This window comes from Rhinoderma darwinii, chromosome 11 (genome assembly GCF_050947455.1).
Source record: "Rhinoderma darwinii isolate aRhiDar2 chromosome 11, aRhiDar2.hap1, whole genome shotgun sequence".
NCBI lineage: Eukaryota > Metazoa > Chordata > Amphibia > Anura > Rhinodermatidae > Rhinoderma > Rhinoderma darwinii.
In genome coordinates, this window is record NC_134697.1 from 56,909,257 (window position 1) to 56,932,658 (window position 23,402).

Here is a 23,402-nt window from a genome sequence, read left to right on the forward strand (position 1 = left end):
CGGATTTACTAAGAATGTCATTTCATACGCCAATCTTAAACTAAAGCCCGCAGGAGTAAGATGCAATACATTTATCAAGAGGTGCACACCTCTAACAAATGTGTTGCATCTTGGGCCAGATTGTGGCGTAGATTTCCGCTATAATTTATACCAGTTTCTGATGTAAATTCTAGACATCTTTTTGGGCCGCTGTTGGCCCTGCGCCTTCCACTGAGCATTACCCATTTTTTAAAAAGTGTAGACAGCGGGGTAGAAAGGCAAATTTTAGTGCAAAACATGCGTGGTTGTGGCAGGCTTTTTATGCCGTTTTTTTTTTTAGCCAAAGCCAGAAGGGGATTCAAAAGGAATTGCAAACATAAAGGAAGAACTTCTCTGTGTCGCTGAATCCACTTCTGGCTTTGGCTCAAAAAACTGCATCAAAAACTGCAGTGGCGTTTTTCCAAATAATGCTTAGCTTGAAGCCGCAGTTGCATACGTCTGTCATTGACTCCCCTTGTAAAAAGGACAGTATGTGTTTTTTTGCAGGATTGCCTTCTTGACTATGCTTTCAATATTGCATGCAAATTTTCCTTTTGCATACATTTGTCTATTAAAATCTATGGGCATGTCAACAAACGTGATGTGAACACAGCCTTACCCACACCCCATCAGAACTTATTAGGCATCTGTCACACGGCAGTATTTTGGTCAGTATTTGGAAGCTAAAACCAGGAGTGGGACCAAAATACGCAAAGAGGTAGAATTCTTTCCATTATACTGTCAAATTAAACTCCATCACTCTTGAGTTCCTTTTCTCCATAACAGAATTTGTCCAGGATTCATTCATATTTACAAAACTGACCGATCGGGAGAGATTGCACATACAATGGTTTGATGTACAGAAATATAAAATGGCTGTGGACGGAGCCTTTATTTATAGGTTCATACTTTCACTTAACACACATTAACCAATCAGATGATGCCAAGTACATATAGGTATACACCCAAATATACTTCCATATAAGGTAATGACTTTCTTCCTAATATATATAAATCCTGGTACTCATCAGTTTGGAATACCAGATGATGTCATCTTTACCCTATCTTAGATGATAGGCAATACATTAATTTAAGAGAAGATTAAAAACATATCTAATACATATCTCAAACAATATAATGCAGTCATTTTGTATTAATATTAATACAATAAATAAATCTAACAGGCATTAGATTTAATACTCTGACAGTTCCCCTCTTTTTGACAAAATACTGCATCCAACTATTCTATCCCTATGGGAACCGATATCCTCTGAAGGTGAAAACTCGGATCCTCCTATCCCTCCCTAACCTAGTATAGTGGCCATTAGATTGGGGAATCTAAATAAATGTAATAGGCATTAGATTTATTACTCTGACAATACTTTTTCTCTTTTTCTGTTTCACTCCTGGTTCTGGTTTCATAAACACTGATGTAAAATACTGACCAAAATACTGGCGTGTCAAGGAGACCATAGGCTGAGAATTACATGGCAATGTAGTGCTGACTGATCTTGTTCCAGTTAGGCCATATTCACACAGTGCAGATTTCCTGCAGATTTCACATGTATTTTTTAATCCAAATATAGGGAACAGAACTTAAAGTGGAGCTAAACATTCGACAAACTTCTGACATGTCATAGTGACATGTCATAAGTTTGGATTGGTCGGGGTCCGAGCACTGAGATCCCCACCAATCGCTAGAACGAAGCAGCTGAAGCGATCGTATGAGTGCTTAGCCGCTTCGTGTCTGTTCGTCTTTTTCCGGAAATAAATGTATCGGTGTACGGACTCAATAGAAAGTCTATGAGCCCGTACTCTGATCCATTGGCTTTCCGGAAAAAGCCGAACAGAAACGAAGCAGCTGAGCGCTCACACGATCGCTTCAACTGCTTCGTTCTAGCGATTGGTGGGGGTCTCAGTGCTCAGACCCCGACCAATCCAATCTTCTAGCATGTCACTATGACATGTCAAAATTTGGTCGTTTAGCTACACTTTAAACAGAATATATAAAAGGAAGGTCTAATAGGTCTGCTACTCTGGATCCAATTCTGGTTTTGAATTCATGGTTTCTGCACTATGTGATCAAGGCCTTAGGCCCCATGCACTCGAACGTGCTTTTGCGGCCGCAATTCCCCCCCGAAAATCGACAGGAGAAATGCGGCCCCATTCATTCCTATGGGGCCATGCACACGACTGTGGTTTTCACGGTCCGTGCATGGCCCTGGAGCCTGGACCGAAGAAAGAACGGGCAAGTCTTATTACGGCCGTGTTCTGCGGTCCGGGCTCATTGAAAATAATGGCCGCAGCCATGTGCACAGCCCGTGATTTGCGGGGCGGCTCGCGGCTGTCACTCCGTGGCCGGCCGACCCGGAAATCACAGCCGTGCACATGGCTTCGGTTGTGTGCATGAGGCCTTAGGGTATGTTCCCACAGGCAGGAAACGCTGCAGATGCTCTGCAACAGAAATTCTGCAGTAGAATAAAAAAAAAATGTAAGGTAAATCAGTAACATAAATCTTCAGTTTTTACGGCATATATTGCTGCGGAAACACCGCAGATTTTCCACAGTGGTTTTACCTGCGGATTATTGTCAAACATTGATTATAGCGAACTATGTATGCACCTGCAGATTTACTGCATTTTGTACTGGCCTTCCGCTGTGGAATCAATGTAAAAACCGCAACACAACTCAACTTGTGTATTTTAGTGCAGAATTTATGCTGCCCATTGAAGTCTATGGCCCAAACACATTGGCCAAGCATCTCCGCATACAATACGCAGCATAAATTCACATGCTGCGGATCTGAAAGTCGCACCGCAGAACACATTCCGCATGACTTTTCTGCAATTTTTTTTCTGCAGCGTGTGGCTGCATCCACTTTGCTGCTCCTGTAAATGCTGCAGAATTTCCTCACAAATTCCATTGCAGAAATTCTGCCGTGCTTACGCTGTTTGGGAACCCGGCTTTAGGCTGGGTTCCCACGATTTGGATACGCTACGTAAAAACTGCGCAGCGCATTCGACCTGGAACCCACAATAAATACCGTCCGAAAAACCACACATTGTGGTGCGTTTTGTGTGATGGATTTTTTGCTGTGGAAAGCAGTGGTTGAAAAACGCTCATGCTCACCTAGTCTGTTGTTATGGCGACGCCTCCCTCCTGTGCAGTCCGGTTCGACCTCCCTAGATGACGCTGCAGCCCATGTGACCACTGCAGCCTGTGACATCATCCCACTGCAACATCATCCCAGGAGGCCGGACTGGACGAAGAAACACAGACTTCTGGGTAAGTATTTATTTTTTATTTTTTTCACAACACTTGGATTTCTGTTGCCGGTTTAGCATCCCCATTGAATTAAATGGGCAAAACCCAAAACAATGAAAAAATCAATTAAAACGCAGCAGAAATTGACATGCTGCGGATTTAAATTCCGCACCGCAGGTAAAGTTATTAACGTTTACGCTGCGTTATGTTTACGCAACTTGTGCATGAGATTTTTTAATCCACTTTGCTGCTACTGTAAATGTTGCAGAATTTCTGCACAGAAATCCGTTGCGGAGATTTCGCAGTGTTTACGCTACGTGGTGACCCGGCCTAAGAGCAGCAGTTTGTGTTTCTTCTGCGTAGGTAGCATCATGTGTATTCACTACTTGTATGTGCGGCTTCTACAGCCAGTAGTGCCAAGTCTTCTGATTGGCCAGATCTCGCAGATGGAGCAGACCTTCTTCTCCGTGAGCCCTCCCCCACATCCTCCAGCACACAGACAGTCAAGGCTATTATGAAGGGAAATACACTGCTTCAGCAGAGCTGCTCTCTAATTCAGTGTGCAGCCCCGAGCAGGGGAAACACTTCGCTACCTCCCTGCCCAGCCCCCAGTAACTCCTTTGAAGGAAACTTGTGTGACACTTGGGACTGGGACATTGGTGCGGAGTTGCTGCATGGATCAGGCATGAGGGGCTTTGAAATCCTGTGAGATAAAGGAAGATTTTCTTTCCATTTCCTGGTTTTTACCTCTCATTTCAGCCTTGTTTGCAGAGCTGGGAGGAAGCTGAATGAACAGCTGGGCAGCTGGATATCAGGTATTGCTGGCAACTATCTGTTCACTTATTTGTTTTATATCTGGAGTAACATGGCGCGCAGTATACAGGGCGCTATAGTGTAGCAAACCGGTACGGATTAGCAGTTTGATCCCTATAGGTGATATATCGTCCAGCAACTAAATTGGTTCAAAATTCATATATGAAATGTCTGTAATGTTTCGTCATCGGATATAAAAAAAAAGATTATGGGCAATGTCGTAAAATGGCGCATATACATGGCATACGCACAAAGTTCGTTTGGTTCATTTATGTTCTGACGCTTTCGACTTGTCATTCATTGTGTCTATTGCATAAAATATTTTGCTAAATCTTCAAACATCTCACAATGTTGGAAAAGTCCAGCAATAAATAGCACAGTATGACCCTCAATGTGTGTGTGTGTGTGTGTATATATGTATATATATATATATATATAATTCTCCACCAGTTGTTTTACAGCTGCAGTTTATAAAGTGTGGGCTGTATCCTCCCAATCTGATACACTGTGTGCAATGTGACCTACAGTACCAGCATTTCTACAATCCCGAGCACATGTGTTTGTTATCCAGGCCATCTGTACATGTAGAAAGGAATCGCATCTCGCTCTGAGCGTTCCCATATATTGATTCTCTAGCGCCATCTATTTTAAAAGCGGTTGTCTTTTATTTTGTTCTATTTTTGTATCTTGTTGTTTGTTTTATGTTCTTATTATCTTGCCTTTTATTTATTTTTTTGACAATTGTGGTTCATAACTACATGCACTGAGAAAAGTTTGTTTAGGCAAGTGTATGTGTATAGATTGATAGATATATAGATGTAGCCATTGTGAGATTAAACTCCATCACTCTTGAGTTCCTTTTCTCCATAACAGAATTTGTCCAGGATTCATTCATATTTACAAAAATGACCGATCGGGAGAGATTGCACATATAATGGTTTGATGTACAGAAATCTAAAATGCCTGTGGACGGAGCCTTTATTTATAGGTTCATGCCTTCACTTAACACACATTAACCAATCAGATGATGCCAAGTACTTATAGGTCCATCTTTATCTTGACGCATTGAGTGCACATTGGCAAGAAACTCTAACATTACTTTTTCAATGGCTTTTGTTGTGTGATGTTTAATGCTGCAGCAAGTTATCAGTCACGATAAACTTGGCTACATCTGTGTGTGTGTGTGTGTGTGTGTGTGTGTGTGTGTGTATATATATATATATATATATATATATATTAGTGTGCCCTACAAGACTGCATATTGCAAAACAGGTGTGTGTATACGATATAAGGCCTCGTTCACATCTGCGTTCCGTATTCCCAGTGCCCTGGTCCATCATAGGAGCAGAGCAACGAAAATACCGGAAGCAGTGTATTCGTAGCATGGCGGACACCGTGGGCGTCCAACGGAGATTCTGTAGGGTTTCCGCCATGGTGTATGTGGTTTTACTAGACAAAATAGCACAGCATGCTGCGCTATTTTGTCCCGAATTTTTGACCAGATCTGTGACGGAGGCCCCTAACGGAAACTCCAGTGCAGATGTGAACAAAGCCTAAATTCAATTTATTTTGGGTTTATCTGCAATTGAATTATCACAGAAGGAGGAATTCTCATTCCTGCCCTAGTCATCATGGCAGGCCAGCGATCCATCACAGGCCTATTAAAGTTTCCATTTTCTATGGAGCTTCTGTGGAATAGCAAAACACAAATGTCACTCACTATTTATTCTTTTGAACTTGGGTCATGACTTGGAAACGCAGAATGTTAATTCAATGCTCCCATTCTAGAAGTCCGATTTTCTATTTTAACATCTTCTTTTCAACGTTTTCTCCTGATTTAAAGAACTAGTTATTTTGAAACACTCTCCTTACTGTTGACTGCCACTTTTTAGTGCAATGTTTGGTGCCAGCAGGAAGGAGTTAAACGATATGCAGTGTTAATGACGTCCGTTTTGCAGGTTGCTTTAGCTGGGTACACAGCGAGATCAGGAACATATGATTCAGAATACTTGTACAAGTCAGGCTGAAAGTTTTCCCACACTGACTGCTGCCCACTACTTACAAACCCCTTTATAACCCTCCCAACCCCCTGCATTAGCTATTGTGGTTTTGTATTTCCTTCTGTGCCCCTTCCCTGTGCTGAAACTCTACACCCTACCCTTTATTCACTGCACATCCTTTTATCCTGGAGACTGTGCGGAGAAGAGATTTGGGCCAAGGACTAGTTTATCAACTACAACTTCTATAGTTATTTTGGGGAGTAGTCAGCATACAAGGGATCATGCAATAAATGAAATAAAAATAGAAGAGCTCCAGTATCGGACCTCAACCCTTCAGAAGTTGACGGCATATCCTATTACCATACCATCAATCACAATGGTGGAAAAAAAAAATTTAGGCTACGTGCACACATTGCGTAATTTGGTGCAGAAAATCAAAACCGCAGATTAACATAGGTAATTCCTCAGGTGACATCTGCACTTAAAGCCTTATTCACACGAACGTGTCCGTTTTGTGCGTGTGTGTCCGTTTTGTTCACGCACCCATATACTTCAATGGGTGCATGATGCGCAAAAAACGCACACGTATAGGACGTGCAGTGAGTTTCACGCAGTGGACACGCTGCATGAAAAACAATGTCTGAATGGCCCCCTTGAATTGCATAGATTCGTGTGATGTCCGTTGTTTAACGCACGTAACACGGACGGGAAATACGCTCGTATGAATAAGACCTAATGGTGTGTATTTTTTATGCATTTTCAGTTACGGTTTTTACGGTTTGATGCGGAAATAGATATGGTTAAATTCTACGGATTTTGGTGTGTGTTTTTTTTACTAAATTGGCAGATACAATTCTAAGATGGAAACTCAATATAAATTCACATGCTGCGTATTTTTAAATATGTACCGCAGATCAATTTACTTGTGGAAATAATCTGCAACGCGTAGATAAGATTACCTGAAATCTCATTTACTTTGCTGGTACTGTATTATGCGGTGGATTTGCTACAGGAAAATAAGTGCAGCAAATCTTTATGTAATACGCATCGTCTGCCATTTATGAAGTTTCATTGAAACGCCTATGGGAAAAAAAATCACAAAAATATGATATACCTAGAGTACAGCTCTTGGAAAAACTAGCCACTGACAACGAAATTGCCTCAAATGCCACAAACCAAAACGCAGTTGTATGTAGTGTGTTTTATATTTCACTATAGACTTGTAACATCTGGCAGCACTAAAAAACGTAAACACAATTAAAGACATCTCGAAAAATGCACAAAACACTGTGTGCAAATCCAACCTGAGCGCTCATTCAGTCGAGTGTATATGTAGCCTGTGTGATGGCCATTAAAACAATGGTGGTCACACGGACTCCTGTATTTCAATGGGGACGTTCACACGACCGTTGTTTCAACTGAGCGTGTGAAGGGTCCGTGAAAAAATAGGTCATGTCCTATTTTTTTTTGCCCTTCCAGCATTCCTCCATAGACTCGAAGTCAAGATCACACACAGTTTTGCCTCCGTTTTTTTGAGCCAAAGCCAGATGAAGTAGATCCAAAAGGAAGGAAAGGTATAAAGTAAAGACTGATGAATCTCTTTTCTGTGGCTCAAAATACTTAGCCGAAAACTACATCCAAATTGTTTGTGTGATCCTGGCCTTCGGCTGGTTTGAAAAGGGGGCATTTTTGCGTCCTTATAAGGGTAAGGCCACACGGCGGCCCCTGACACGGTCGCAATGTGGCCAACAACCGTGCTGGCATCATGTTCGGCACGTCTGTCAAATACCCTGTTAATGGCCGCGCGTTATTGCGGGTAAAATGCCCCTTTACTTCCAAAATCGTGCGGCCATAAAGGCTGTATTAATAATGGCCACACTATTTTGCAGATAAAGGGACGTTTTACCTGCGCGTCCATTAACAGGGTTTCTGACAGCCACAACAATGTAACAGACGCACCCCCCTGCGATTCTACTTAACAGAGCTTAGATCATCAAAGGGTTCCATGCTGTTCTTGGTTTAGTTCAGTAGAACCGAGGGGGTTAAAATGCTGCTTCATTACAGCCTCAGGCTTTGTTCACACAACAGATCTTTCCTGAGGAAAAATCAGGCCTGGATTTGGCCGAGAGTCCCTGGCAGAAATCAAAGGCTGATCCTTGGATATCTACCACAGTTTTTAAGTAAAAACAGCCACGTTTCTACATGCAGATTAGCCGCGATAATTGGGGATATTCTGCGTGTGGCTACCCAACGCTGTTTTCGCAATGGAATATGCCATGAAAACTGCATCAAAGAGTGACTTGTAATTTTTTTCAGCAGGGCGATTTGCTGAAAATTCCTCCCAGTCAAAACAGGACGGTTTCCCATTAAAAGCAATCGGACGTGGAAAACGATTAAGAATCGGCACAAATTTCACTTCATGTGACGAGGCCTAAGGTCGGATTTCCAAAAGCATTAAATCGGCACAAATCCTAACTCTAGTTTAATGATCCGAACTAACCGCATCGTAGTGATCTATGTTGCCAAAATATGCTTGAGTAAAACCAACCTTAGGCCCTGTTCACACAGTTTTTTGCAGGCAGAAAAAAAATCTGACTCAGAATTCCTTAAGGAATTTTGTGGCAGATTTTGGCCTTTTTTTGCAGCGTTTTTTCGCCCGCAGCCAATAAACTAATGCAAGGACCACATGCAAAAAACCCTGCTAAAAATACTTGGAAACGAGCGCGGCAGATTTTTTTCCCCAGAAGTGCCTAAAAGCCACCCGGGAAATAAACGTCTCTGCCTCCCATTGATTCCGACGCGGTTTCCGCATCAAAATCAGGGCCTTAGCCTGAGGCCTCAAATAACCGTATTGGGGTGTATCCACAAGTGCAGGTTGTATTCAGGGTTTTCTCCTTCCTTTTTTTTTTTTTCCCAGTTCTTGAAGCCAAGACCATGAGTGGATTTAAAGAGGCTCTGTCACTAATTTATTAATTCCCTATCTCCTAACTAATCTAATAGACCCTTTGATGCTGATAACTACAGTGTGATTTGTTTTTTAAAAAAAACAACAAAAAACGTTGATTTTACAAATGATGTGCTGCTGCTGTGGATGAGTCGCCCGTCATGGCTGGAGACGATGTAGGGACCGTCTTCTTGGAGTACCGCTGAGTCGTTGTGGTGAAGGACCTGAGGCCGGAAGTGGCAACACATCGTGATCTTGTGATTGAAGCGGAGATCAGTCTGGGCTGTGAAGAGAAGACTTGTTTGCTGATTGGACACCGTCATACAGAAAACATTACACCGCCTAGAGTGAAAATAAAAAGTAACCTCATATTTGTCTATTAGAGCCACGTCATCCGTGTGCTGTGTGTGATTCACGCAACAGTTGCTAAAGAGATAATGATAAAAAGAAAAACACCTTCCTCGTTTGTTTTTTTTTGCTGATGTAAAAAACGCATGACATACGCATGTAAGAAACGCAGACGGATGTCACACGGAACTGCAACCCGCGCAAAACATTGCATTTTTTACTCACGCAAAAAGGACACGTTTGTGTGAATAAGAACTTGCTTTGCCTCTGATTTTATACGTTTGCAGTTCTATAATTTATCTCCAAAATACAATGCCATACGGAGCACCATATTGTTTAAAAGGGCGGGCAAATGAAATGCACCACAACTGCTGGTATCTGGCTGAGATGTGCAGGCAATTTCAATAACTCAGAATGGGTCAGTGAGGTCATTGGGAAGGAGCAAAATATATTGGTGTTTACTACGTTTTAGGCCTCATGCACACGACCGTAGCCATGTGCACGGCGGTGATTTCCGGGCCGCGAGCCGCCCGCAAATCGCGGGCCGTGCACATGGCCGTGGCCATTCTTTTCAATGAGCGCTGACCGCAGAACACGGCCGTAATAAGACTTGCCCGTTCTTTCTGGGCCATGAAAACCACGGTCGTGTGCATGGCCCATAGAAATGAATGGGGCTGCAATTCTCCCGTGGATTTTCGGGGGAATTGCGGCCGCAAAAGCACGTTTGTGTGCATTAGGGCTTAGGGCGCTTTCAAACGTCAGTATTTTGCATCCGCATTTGGAAGCCAAGAAACGGAAGAGGTGCAAATCTTTTCACTCACACAGAGGATTTTGCAGGCAGAAAAAATCTGCCTCAAAATTGCTTCAGGAATTTTGAGGCAGATTTTGCCCTGCCTGCGCTTTCTTGTCACGGTTTTTTTTTTTAATCCCAGTCGTACATGCTTCATACTAAACTTGGTGCATCTAGCTAAACCGTTATCTCCTCCTTAGGGCCGATTCACACGAACGTGAATAACGACGGTGTGCTGCGCATGGAAATGGGGTTTCAATGGGGTCGTTCACACATGCGTGAGTTTGCTGCGTGAAACAAACTCCATGTCCTATATTGGTGCATTTCCACGCACCTACGTGCGCATTGAAGTCAATGGATGCGTGAAAACCACGCACCGCACATGGATGCACATCTGTTTGTGGCGCATGATTTGCGCATCAATTCAATTGAAAATAAAAATAAAAAAAGATGTGCTTTGCGAGTGCGTGAATAGCGCACGCCACTCGCAAAGCACACTGATGCATAACGCAGCACACACGGACCAGATTCACATGCGTTTTTAACGCGCGTGTATCTGATAGGCTGGGTTCACACGACCTATTTTCAGACGTAAACGAGGCGTATTATGCCTCGTTTTACGTCTGAAAATAAGGCTCCAATACGTCGGCAAACATCTGCCCATTCATTTGAATGGGTTTGCCGACGTACTGTGCAGACGACCTGTCATTTACGCGTCGTCGTTTGACAGCTGTCAAACGACGACGCGTAAAATGACTGCCTCGGCAAAGAAGTGCAGGGCACTTCTTTGCAACGTAATTTGAGCCGTTCTTCATTGAGGTCAATGAAGAGCAGCTCAAGATTTACGAGCGTCACAGACGCCTCGCATAATGCGAGGAGGAGCTTTTACGTCTGAAACGAGGCAGCTGTTTTTTCCTGAAAACAGTCTGTCTTTCCAGACGTAAAAGCCTCTCATCGTGTGCACATACCCATACGCTCGTGTGAATGTAGCCTCCGGCCTCTTTCGAATGGCAGTATTTTGGTTAGTATGTTTCAGTATTTGAAAACCAAAACCAGGAGTAGGTCCAAACATGAAAGAGGCGAAAATAATTTCATTATCCTTTTTCCCTTTGTAGGTTCCACAATTGGTTTTCGCTTGCTAATAGTGATGCAAAATACTAACCTAAATACTGCCATGTGGAAAAGGCCTTATACCACTTTTGATTTGGCTTAATTTGCGCCACAATTTTGGCACATTTTAATCCATGCCCCCTTTCTGTTAAGCCCCACCCATTTTTAAAATGTCTAAATAGGTGCAAATATCCATTTTAAAATGAAATGCGCCAAAATGTGACATATTGTGTATTTTTCGACTCATTCTAGTCGCAGACATATTAGTAGGAGGCGGACGTTCGAGGTGTATGGTCTCCAACACTTATCATGGGTACGTGTTACCTTTGGTAGTTACTATCACTTTTTGCTACCAATGTTACCTCTATGTTTGTGTTGACCTGGTATATGTTATTAGCCATTACTGCATTTGTTGTACGCATTTAATACTTAGGCCGGATTCACACGAGCGTGTGCTTTTTGCGCACGCAAAAAACGTGGCGTTTTGCCTGCGCAAAAGGCACTTAACAGCTCCGTGTGGCCTCAGCATATGATGCGCGGCTGCGTGCTTTTCGCGCAGCCGCCATCATTATGACACTCCGTTTGGATGTTTGTAAACAGAAAAGCACGTGGTGCTTTTCTGTTTTCATTCATCCTTTTCACTGCTGTTGCGCGAATCACGCGGGTCCCACAGAAGTGCTTCCGTGTGACATGCGTGGTTTTCACGCACCCATTGACTTCAAAGGGTGCGTGATGCGCGAAAAACGCCCAAAGAACGGACATGTCGTGACTTTTACGCAGCGGATCAACGCTGCACATGTCTGCACGGCCCCATAGACTAATATAGGTCCGTGCGACGCGCGTGAAAATCACGTGCGTTGCACGGACGTATATCCCGTTCGTCTGAATAAGCCCTTACTGTATTTACACTGCGTTGGTCTATATACACTTATGTGGAGGTTATCTTGTGACATATATATTGTCCTTTTTTTTTTTATCCTGTTGGTTGTGGATTTTTTTATGGTATGCATTTTTGTTTTTATTATGTAACTCAATAAAGGTTTTTTTCTACTTTTTCCCCCAAAATGAAATGTTTTCATGGCATCTTTTCTCTATAGGTTTTCATTAGTAAATCTGGCCACAGTGTTTATCAGAATGGGCCATTCATTGTTTTGTTTTTTTGTGTTTTTTTTTTTTCAGAATAAACTAGGCAGGAAGTCGCTGAATAGTTTCGATAAGCTGCCTCAAAGGTGCATTTTCAGGAAATAGTGCATGATGCAAGCCGCTTTCTGTTTTGCAAAGCATTGAAAGTGTTTGTTACAAGGAAGTTGGAAATAAGAAACTGTCTTATTTATTAGAATGCACCGATGTGCAAGGAACATAAGTACAGGGGAGAAATGGTGAAGTTCAACTTAAAATGACGTAACAAGTTGGTGTGCCTCCTGCTACAAATTTACAACCGCAAATAACTGTGCTAAGCGTTCTTTACGGAAATCTTATTTGATCTTGTATCCTGAAGAAAAAAGCTTCTCTCTGTTTTTGTAAACCAGGCGAGACCAAGTAGTCGTCAAGTAGACGCTGCAGATTCTGCTCCAAAAATCACCACTGAACATACCAGGACGCATGTGGATAGAATTTCTATATGCTGTGAAAATAATCACGGCGTGTCTTATCAGTTGATGATTTTTGCAGATTTCACCCATTTTATTTCAATGGGAGAAATCTGAATGTGCATCTCCAAGCACATGCGGACAGGGCCGCCATCATGAATTTCTGGGCCCCATACATCCAAGATGTCTGCCCCCCCCCTCCACTACCGGGGGTGGGCAACGGAAATTGTGGCACTGATTTTGGTGCTGTCGATTTACAGTGAAGGAAACCCTGGAGCAGGCAGTGACCGGTTAATGCTCTGGATTTTGATCTATTTAGCCAAAACGTATCCGACTGTATGGCATACAGTAGGATACATCGCCTGGGGAATAGCCCAGGGGAAACTATTGAAGTCACTGTCCATGAACAGGGCTGGAGCCTTCTAAAAGCGCTCTGCCCAGGGACTATGGCGCTGTTCCTGATGTCCATATATGTAAAGTGACGTCCGTAGCTTTGCAAAGCCTGAGTACACGGCCGGAGCTTCGACAACGCTCTCGCCAGGGATTCCGGCCCTGGAGAATCCCCTGACGTCACTTTACATATATGGACAGTGATGTCAGGAGCTTTCCCAGGGACAAAGTCGACGGGTAGAGCACTTGTGATGCTGCTTGGGGACTCCGGAATAGCAAAGTCTACTACTCTATTCCATCCTTCAAAAATAAGGTAAACCGACATCTACCAGCCCGACGGAGGCTAATAGGACATAATGGAGCCCAGTGAATTATCATCTACATTGTTTATAGTGTACGTTAGGAGATTTCCTGACGTACACCATAAACTTAGGGAAACAACATGATGTTAAGGGAGGGGGAAGCGCTTGTGAGGCTGTAAGGAGCACTAATGCTCCGCTCTTACGTTGCCATTAAAGTTCAATGTGTTTTTCAACAGAAAAAATTGGAGGCTTTCCCTATGATTTCTGCCGCAGATGTGACACAAGCGTGTAGCAGATCCGCACAAGAATAAGGCCCTGTTCATACAGCGTTTTTTTGCCGCATCTTTTGCAGCGGAAACCTAGTTGGAAACTTCGTCAGAAAACAGCCGAAATCGCCTCCTATTGATTTCAACAGGAGGCGAAGGCGTTTTTTCCCGCAAGCGGAAAAAACCGCTCGCAAGAAAAAGAAGCGACATGCCCTTTCTTCGGGCATTTCCGTCTCTGACCTACCATTGACATTAATATGAGGCAGAGAAAGCCTGAAGGAATTTCGAGGCAGATTTTTACGCCTGCAAAAAACTGTGTGAACAAGGCCTGGGTCCCATTGTTATTCAGAGTTGATTATCCTCTGCTTTTCCATGTAATATAATTATCATGCTGCTTATTGCTGCAGTGGATTTCTTTTCATGGTGCGGACAAAAATACATGTGGAAATTTTTTTGCAGCATGTGAACTGGGTTGCAGAAACCTCATATGCATGGGATGCAGAATCATAGGCATGTCATCGGAATCCGTATCAAATCCAACATGTGTGAATGGGGCCTTAGGGTGAGCTAAAAAAAAAACTCTGTTAGGCCAAATGCACACAATATTTACTACATGCAAAGTTGTCGCAGATGTTTACATGCGGCAAATCCGCCATATAATACAGGACCAGCAAAGTAAATGAGATCAAGAAATTTCATCTACATGTCGCATTTTCTGCACAAAAATTTACCTGCGGTGCGTATTTGAAAATATGATACGTTAATTTATCTTGCGTTTCCACTTGCGAATTGTTTCTGACTAGTTTAAAAAATAATAAAAAATCTGCAGCATAAAACCTGCACCTAATTCCGCATCAAAATGTAAAAACCGCACCTAAATACGTACCTGCGGTTTTGATGCAGATTTTGTGCACCAAATTCCTCAATGTGTGCGTTACAGAATTTGCTAGGGATTTCCAGGATGAAAGGATGAAATCCGTTACAATTCTGTAACATAATAGGCATGCAGCGGATTTATCCCCTTCCCTCCTGGGCCATTTTTCGGATTCTCACTTTTGTTTTTTCCTCCCCACCTTCTAACAGCTATAATTTTTTTCTTTTTCCGTCTATATAGCCATATGAGGGTTTGTTTTCTGCGGGACAAGTTGTCGTTTTTCAAGGCACCATTTATTGTACCGCATAATGTACTGGGAAGCTGAAAAAAAAAATATTTGTGGGGTGCAATGGGCAAAAAACAGCGATTACGCCACTTTTTGGGGGTTTTGTTTTTACGGCATCCTTCAGGCGGTTAAAGCTACATATTCACCTTATTCTACAGGTTTATATGATTACGGCGATACCAAATGTTTTGTTTTATGTTTTACCACTTAAAACATAAAAATATCTTGTTCCGCCATATTCTGAGAGACAGAACTTTTTCATTTTGGCCTTCGTCTGGCCTTCGCATTTGCGCCGAAACGCGCGTTGGGGTGGACTTTGGCTGTGTTCCCTGCCGTATCTGCCATGGGTATGATATATCCTGCTTGATATGTTGCGTTAAACTCTGCAGACAACTGTTTTTTCCTTCAGTCTTTATTGACCACATATTTGCCTAAACCTAATATTATCATATACACTTGTGTTTATATAGCACTTTGCTGCATTTATATTTGGTCATCACATTACCTTCATGCCCTCTTTTGGGCTGCATTTGCACTTTTCTGAAGGCCTGCTATGGATACAAACCTGTACTCTGTATTTATTCAGTAGTTAAGCAGTCTCTTGTCCCGTTTTTAACTGTGGTTTATGGATTCCTCCTTTTAATCTATTGTCCATTGTTCTTTATCATGTATTACAATGACGTATTTTTCTATTTTCATTATTCTTTGTGTTTTGCGTGTATTTTTTCTAGGTCATCTACTGTGAGAATATAGCCTAACAGCAGTATTTTTTCATGTTTTGTATCTTTTTTTTAAAATGCAATTTTCGTAATCGGGGCACAAATCACGCGGTTTACTGCGATTTTTATCTAATCGCGGCAAAACTGCGCCATTTTTGCTGCGATTGCGGAAATCGTGGCAAAAAAAAAACCACTAGGAAAATGAAAAAAACCAAAACAAAACAAAAATTTTAACATACTTTATACATTCTACAAGTGGGGTCAGGAGGAATGGGAAGCAGGATGGAGAGGGGGGGGAGGTGAAAAACTCACCAGCCTACAGGTCCGATCGGCTGTATAGAGAAGCTGGGGTGCCGAATCTCCACACGGAGCTTCTGCTTCTCATGCTGCATCTTCCCCGTTCTGTTTGTGAAGCAACAGGTATGCAGAGGGGCCGCGAGCATTGTGAGGGCCCCTGACGGCAGTACTAGTAGTACTGCCCTGATGGCGGCCATGCATGCGGATATCTGGTGGAAGTTTACGGGAGCTATCCGCAACATTTAAACATACCCTTAGGCATCATTTACACAAGCGTAATATACGCGCGTGCTTTTCACGCGTGTCGTACGCACCTATGTTAGTCTATGGGGCAGTGCAGATAGTGCGTGAATTTTGCGCAACGCGAGTGCGTTGCGTAAAACTCACGACATGTCCTATCTTTGTTCGCGCATCACGCACCCATTGAAGTCAATGGGTGCGTGTAAACCACGCATGCCGCACGGAAGCACTTCCGTGCGAACTGAGTGATTCGCGCAACAGCTGTCAAACTCTGAATGTAAACAGAAAAGCACCACGTGCTTTTCTGTTTACAAACATCCAAACGGAGTGTCATAATGATGGCGGCTGCGAGAAAATCTCGCAGCCGCGCATCATACGCTGATGACACACGGAGCTGTTACGTGCCTTTTGCGCACGCAAAACGCACACGTTCGTGTAAATCAGGCCTTAGAGTACACACACACACATAGCAGATTTGTTGCACATTTTCCTACAGCAAACCGGCAGCAAAATTGTAAAGGATCTGCCAGACACCGCTTCTGTGTCGACGCCCGTTGTTAATCAGTCTGCACCTGCTCCTAAGGGGGGATTCACACGAGCGTGTATTCGGTCCGTGCGGGCCGCGTGGTTTTCACGCGGCACGCATGGACCAATACAAGTCTATGGGGTAGTACAGACAGTCCGTGCTTTTTGCGCAGCGTTTGTCTGCTGCGCAAAAAGCGCGACAGGTTCAATAACTCTGCGTATTTCGCGCATCACGCACCCATTGAAGTCAATGGGTGCGTGAAAACCACGCATGTCGCACGGAAGCACTTCCGTGCGAACTGCGTGTTTGCGCAACAGCTGTCAAAAGGATGAATGGAAACAGAAAAGCACTCGTTTTGGCCGAACCCGGCAAAAAAATTTCCGGTCCGCGACGTCGGGAGAGATTCACTGTGCATGGTGCTGAAAGAGTTAAACTGTTTCAGCACCATGGACAGTGACTTGCGATCCCAAAATACATGAACCTGTAAAAAAAAACGAAGTTCTAACTTACCGATTACTCCTGTCTCCTTCCTGCAGTCCGACCTCCCGGGATGACACTTCAGTTCAAGTGACAGCTCCAGCCAATCACAGGCCAACCACAGGCTGCAGCCAATCACAGGCTGCAGCGGTCACTTGGACTGCCGCGTCATCCAGGGAGGTGGGGCCCGATGTCAAGAGAGGCGCGTCACCAAGGACGCGTCACCAAGGCAACGGCCGGGAAGTTCTCGGTAAGTAGGAACTTTATCTTTTTTTTTTTTACATGTTTTTCGCTGTTGTGTTCGGCATTCACTGTCGAGGGTGCTGAAAGAGTTAGCTCTTTCAGCACCTTGGACAGTGACGGGCGTCGACAAGCCTCATCTCTATGATGCCGGCTGCGCGAAAATCACGCAGCCGCGCATCAGACACGCATAACACACGCAGCTGTCAAATGGTTTTTGCGCTCGCAAAACGCCGCGTTGTTTGCGCGCGCAAAAACGCAACGCTCGTGTGAATCTCCCCTAAGTCTGATAGAGTGACTCGATCTGCTACTACTCAGGCTGGTAGGCTGAGGAGTGGGAGAACCTATCACAGCCTAGGCCAGACGGTTCTAGCTCCCGCCCTCGGTCTATTTATACCCTCATTTCCTGCTTGTCTGTGCCTGTGATTCTTTCCTGTTTCCTGGCTCTGCTGCTCCTGCTATTATTATTGACCTTGCTTCATTTTGACCCTGGCTTTACTGACTACGCTCCTGCTCTGCGTTTGGTACCTCGTACACTCCTGGTTTGACTCAGCTCGTTCACTACTCTTGTTGCTCACGGTGTTGCCGTGGGCAACTGCCCCATTTCCCTTAGCTTCTGTGTACCCTTGTCTGTTTGTCTGTCTTACACATATTGAGCTTAGGGACCGTCGCCCAGTTGTACGCCGTCGCCTAGGACGGGCCGTGCAAGTAGGCAGGGACAGAGTGGCGGCTAGATTAGGGCTCACCTGTCTGTCTCCCTACCCCGTCTTTACAAAAATCTGTGCAAAATCTGTATGTGTTAGACTGGGTTTCCACATAGTGTAAATGCTGCAGAATTTCCGCAATGGAGTTCTGTGTGGAAATTCTGCAGCATTTACATGTAAATTTATGCTGCAGATTCATTCCTCTTTTGTTTCGGATTTTCCCCTTTTGAATTCAATGAGATATTAAACCCACAAAAAAGCTAAGTGTTGTGACTTTTGCAGCGCAAAGGCAAATGAGAAAAAAAACACCCTTTTTCTGGATTCAACTTAGTAAACAAGCCAATACCCCCCCCCCCAGCTGTCGTCATAGCGATGCTTGCTTCTGTTCTTCATCCATGCTGGTCTCCTGGGATGAGGTTTCATCCAATGTGACTGCTGTCGCCAATCACAGTCTGCAGCGGTCACATGGGCTGCAGCGTCATCCCGGGAGGCTGGACTGCACGGAGAACAGAGGGACGTGTCGCCATCACCATGGCCTGGGTAAGTATAGACTTATTTTTATTTTTCGAGCAATGGATTCCGCAGGGGAAATTCCACAATTTGGTGAGGTTTTTCAGTCAGAATTCCATGCGGGTTCTAGGTCAGATACGCTGCATACTTTTATGCAACATATCAGACCTGTTGGAACCCAGACTTATGTGTGGATATTGCTGCATATCCTTCTTTCCATGCAGAAAATATTCTGCTGCAAGTTTTCCGTGCGCAAATCTGCACAGAAAATCCACAACATTTACGTCCCGTATGCAGGGAGCCTAGGGAACAGGAGCTGAAGAGGGCAGTGTTTTCTGTATGTGTGTCATGTGAGAGGGTTCATGCACACAGCCGTATTGGCAATCTTTGAGACCATCCCTCCAATTTCATACAGAAACGTTTTCTCTTTCGGATTCATTCAGAATCCAAAAGAAAAAGATAATGTTACCTCTTATGCCATAATAGGTCCTGTTCACATCACGTTTATGACCACGGTTTACACCTGGAAAAGCTTCCAACGTTTACGTTAAACTGATGCCTCAGAAGGACGCTCTTTAGGCCTTCATCGGGCTAATGTAATCCTAAAGTATGTACATGTTTAGCGTGTACATCGGAGCTTTCCTGGTTTACATGCTTCAAGGCTATGTAGACCTTTTGAAAACTTTTTTTTAAAACGTATCAGTGTGATTGGTGCAACTTTTGTATTTACATTTTATTTAAAATGATCTCTACTGTATACAGAGCGGCTGTGTCTAGCGCTGAAACCTGTATCCGTCAGGTAAGCGGCACTGACGGGTTAAGTGTCAGGGGGTCCTGCGTGTCTGAGATACTGATAGTAAAAAGAATAGTCCTGTTTCATACTGAGGTAAAGGTAACTCCAGACAACTTCTAAGGGCTTTACTGTTAATTAACCTTTAAATCTGGTGATCCTTAGTGATACTTCTGATATTTTTGCAGATTTAAAGGCTTAAAAAATCAATTTGATTTACCAAATAATAAAATTAAATCTGTGTTTTATTATTTCTGAAAAGCAGTTTTTTTTGTTTTTTTTTAGACAGGAAAAGCAGTAAGGTTGTGGGATGAAAGGGACCATAACGCCCTCCATGGAAAGACATCACTGCCTTCTTAATACAGAAGGTATTTACATGTCGTCACTTCTATCATAAATCCCAAAAACAAGGGGTTTATATTTTAATTTTAGTATAGCGTGCCTTTCTAATCACTCTTATCAAACTAATGGTGTATACAGGCCAAAATTACTGTTTCCGTCTTGTTATCCCTCATCAGTGCAGGTTTTGTGGTACTTCCTCATAAACTCAGTCAGATCTATGTTACAAACTACAAAAGTTTTAAATTGGTCAGGTAGCTTCAAAGTTTACCTGAAAATACATTCAGGTACGGTACAATATGGTCTAAGAGTTTCTTTCAGTTCGGTCCTCTCTATTAGACAGTTCTACTTCCTGAGTTGCAGGGAAACTGACAGTGCTATTTAATTTTTGTTTTTGTTTTTTACTTGTGCAATACAGGTTAATTTCTCTTTGCACAACATGTACGTAAATGTTAAGAAACTGTGTTTGAACCTGCTCTATTTGTTGCAGAATTTCTTTTGCGGAATCCACACTGAAATTCCGCAACAAAGTACAGTACAATGGTAGTGAATGTGGTTTTTCCAAACCGCATTCACTCACAGCGTAATAAATCCATGCGGATTGTAGGCATGCTGCGAATTTTCAAATTCAAAACATGCTCTGTTGCAGATTTTCACAGTGGATTTCATTCCTTGCAATGAAAATCCCCGGCTAACTTCCGTACCAAAATGAACAACGAAATACATGCGTATTTCATTGCGGATTTTAGTACATATTTAAAGGCCGTTTCCACAGTGTAATATTTACGCAATGTGTGAACGTAGTTTATATTGTTATAACATGAAATTAATGATATCACACGCTACTTCCACAGCTTTTGTATTATTAAAGTATTAGTTTTAACAAAGGTTAATTATAAGGAAGAAAAAGCGACTAAAACCATACACAATGGGGCACGTTTATCAGTAGCGTTGTAGGAGTGACATTCTAGAAAGAAAAATTAGCTGTTTTATATAAAATCGCGCACGCTGTAAAATACATTTGGTGTAACTGGAGACGTACTAAACCACAGACATGTAGAGGGAAATCTGTGGAGAATCCATAACAACATTTTACCCCTCATAAAATCTGCAACAGACATTTATATGCAGAGGATTTAAAAATCTGCACCGCAGATCAATTTCCGCATGGAAATTTTCTGCAGCGTGTGAATGAGATTTGTGAAAATTGTATACACTTTGCTGCTACTGTAACATTCTGTGTTTTTTCTGTCTGAATTTGTGTGAACTACACTAATGCTACCGCATGCCTGGCCTCCATTTCTACTGTCATAAAATGGAGCCAGTCAATAATAAAGGGTTGATGTTTTGTATCATATTTTTTTTCTTCATATCTAGATAGGACTATGAACAGATGTATTTGCACAGTAGGTATCTAACTATACAATCGTTCTTCGCTAAAGGCCCTTTTACACGGCCAATGATCGGGTGAACGAGTCGTGTAAACAGGGCGACGATCAGCCGATGAACGAGCAAAACTCTGGTTCATCGACTTATCGCAACTTTTATGCGGCCAAAAAATGGTATCGTTGATCATCACTTGTTAAAGGTGGTTAAACACGGGCGAATATCTACGCATGTTAGACCACCCTAATGTGTTTGGCAGGCTCACACATTTATTTGCAGCTGTACATCTGTTGGTGGTAGCGCTGGCGTGTGTTTGTCTTTTTTTTTTTTTTTTTTTTCATATCTGTCGTATTTGTCACAGAAGCAGACACGCGTCTTTTATTAACATGGTGCATGTTAATTGCGCCATTTTTTTTTCTAGTGTGTTATTTGATAAACGTGCCAATGTTATGGCTACTACTGGACTTTTTTTGTGTAATAAAAAAAAATTATTCTTTATTAAAGGGGTCGTCAGCTTTGGACAATCCCTACTTGTTAGAAGGTTCCCTTATCACAAGTGGGGAAACCTAGCAGTTAGCATTCAATATCACTTCAGCGCCACCAAAGGGCAAATGAACACCGTGCCCATTCAAATCAATGAACTATCTGAATGAGAGACCTACTTTGCAACTGCTCTCTTCTCTGGACGAGAGATGAGGATCCTAAACAGGGAACCCACTTGAATTATCTCCCTAATATGGTTTATGAAAATGAGTTTTTGAAATTGGACAACCCCTTTAAATGGAATGTGTATTGCAAGTAAGGCCTTATGAATAAATGCATATTGGCCACCAAGTTGTGCAAAGCGGAGAAAAGTTCTGTAACACTCGTTGTACGGAGCACTACTTGACATCATACGACTCCATGTGCTTCTGTCAGCCTCTGCAAACACGACTCTGCTGTGAGCATGAGGCCGGGGAAGGTAATAATGATAGGAAAGATAAAGAAGTAAACTAATGCGGCATGTTATTTGGGGAGAAACTTTACCTAAACCCATGGAATCTAATAATGATTATGAAACCGTAAAGTAGGTATAACGCCTTACCATAGGCAGACACTGCAGTATCTAGGACGGCACATTCCAGAGATATTTTCTTGGTGGTGTATGGCCCAAGTGAGCTGATTCTGTTAATGTTCGTACATTTCATCCCTTTAAAACTATTTTGGCAACAGAAGTGTTCTGGATCATCTACTATAGATATATTGTGTCCGGTACGTTTTTTATGATGCACCCTGGATGTTTAACCTCTTAGATGCAGTGGTCAATTATTTTAATCAGATGGTGAACAGCGTAAAAAAAAGTAAATTAACTGTGAAATTTATTCTATTTTTTTTCACCCCCCCCCCCCCCCAAATACAAAATTGCGAGTTAGTCGCCCCTTAATGGTTGTATGAAAAAATATGACTTGTCTTGCAAAAAACTAGACTACATACTGCGGTGTAAAATTAAGGTTATGGCTATTGGAGTGCGGCCAAATAAAAACAATTTTTTTCCATGAAAAGTGCTATTTATTGCGCAAAAGTAGTAAAACATAAAAATATATATTTGGTATCCCTGTAAGCAAACTTACCCATAGAATAAAGGCAACGTGTTATTTGTGCTGCAAGGCCAACGGCAATTTAATACGGCATAATTGCTGTTTTTCCCATGCCCCCCCCCCCCCAAAAAAAATACAATTATATATATATATATATATTATCTCGGAATGTGATAATGGGAAAACAAAAAAAAAAACTTGCTTGGTCCTGAATGTAAAAATAGGCCGCATCCTTCCAGCACATGTTTAGATATTTGACATGTGCGTATTTGTTCCATTTGAATTTTTTTTTATCATTCCTATTTCTAATAGGCCGATACCGGTCTTCCATCGGTATCTGCCTATTAGCCCATGCCAGAGGTCGTCAAATTATGCCACAGTTCTGGTGGGGGCTCAGGGGCTTTGCCCGCACCATCACAAGTTTTTTTCCTTCTCTTTAAGGCTATGTTCACACGGGGTATTTTGCTGAGTTTTTTGACGCGAGAAACCGCGTCGCAAAACTCGGCAAAAAAGGCCCGAGAAAGCCTCCCATTGATTTCAATGGGAGGCGTCGGCGTCTTTTTCCCGCGAGCAGTAAAACTGCCTCGCGGGAAAAAGAAGCGA

The 23,402-nt window shown here is 42.8% G+C and overlaps 1 protein-coding gene across 2 annotated transcripts in view; it reads left to right on the forward strand.

Annotated features, from left to right (window-relative positions):
- The window catches only part of PALD1 (phosphatase domain containing paladin 1), a 209,491-nt gene that overhangs the window by 49,677 nt on the left and 136,412 nt on the right, over positions 1–23,402 (forward strand). The window contains exon 1 of one of the 2 annotated variants that reach the window (XM_075841574.1): positions 3,798–4,097. The exons of the other annotated variant lie outside the window; for it this stretch is intronic. The gene's annotated coding sequence lies outside the window, so the exon portion shown is untranslated. Of the gene's footprint in view, positions 1–3,797; positions 4,098–23,402 lie in introns of those variants that run through there. 2 annotated transcript variants of the gene reach the window in all.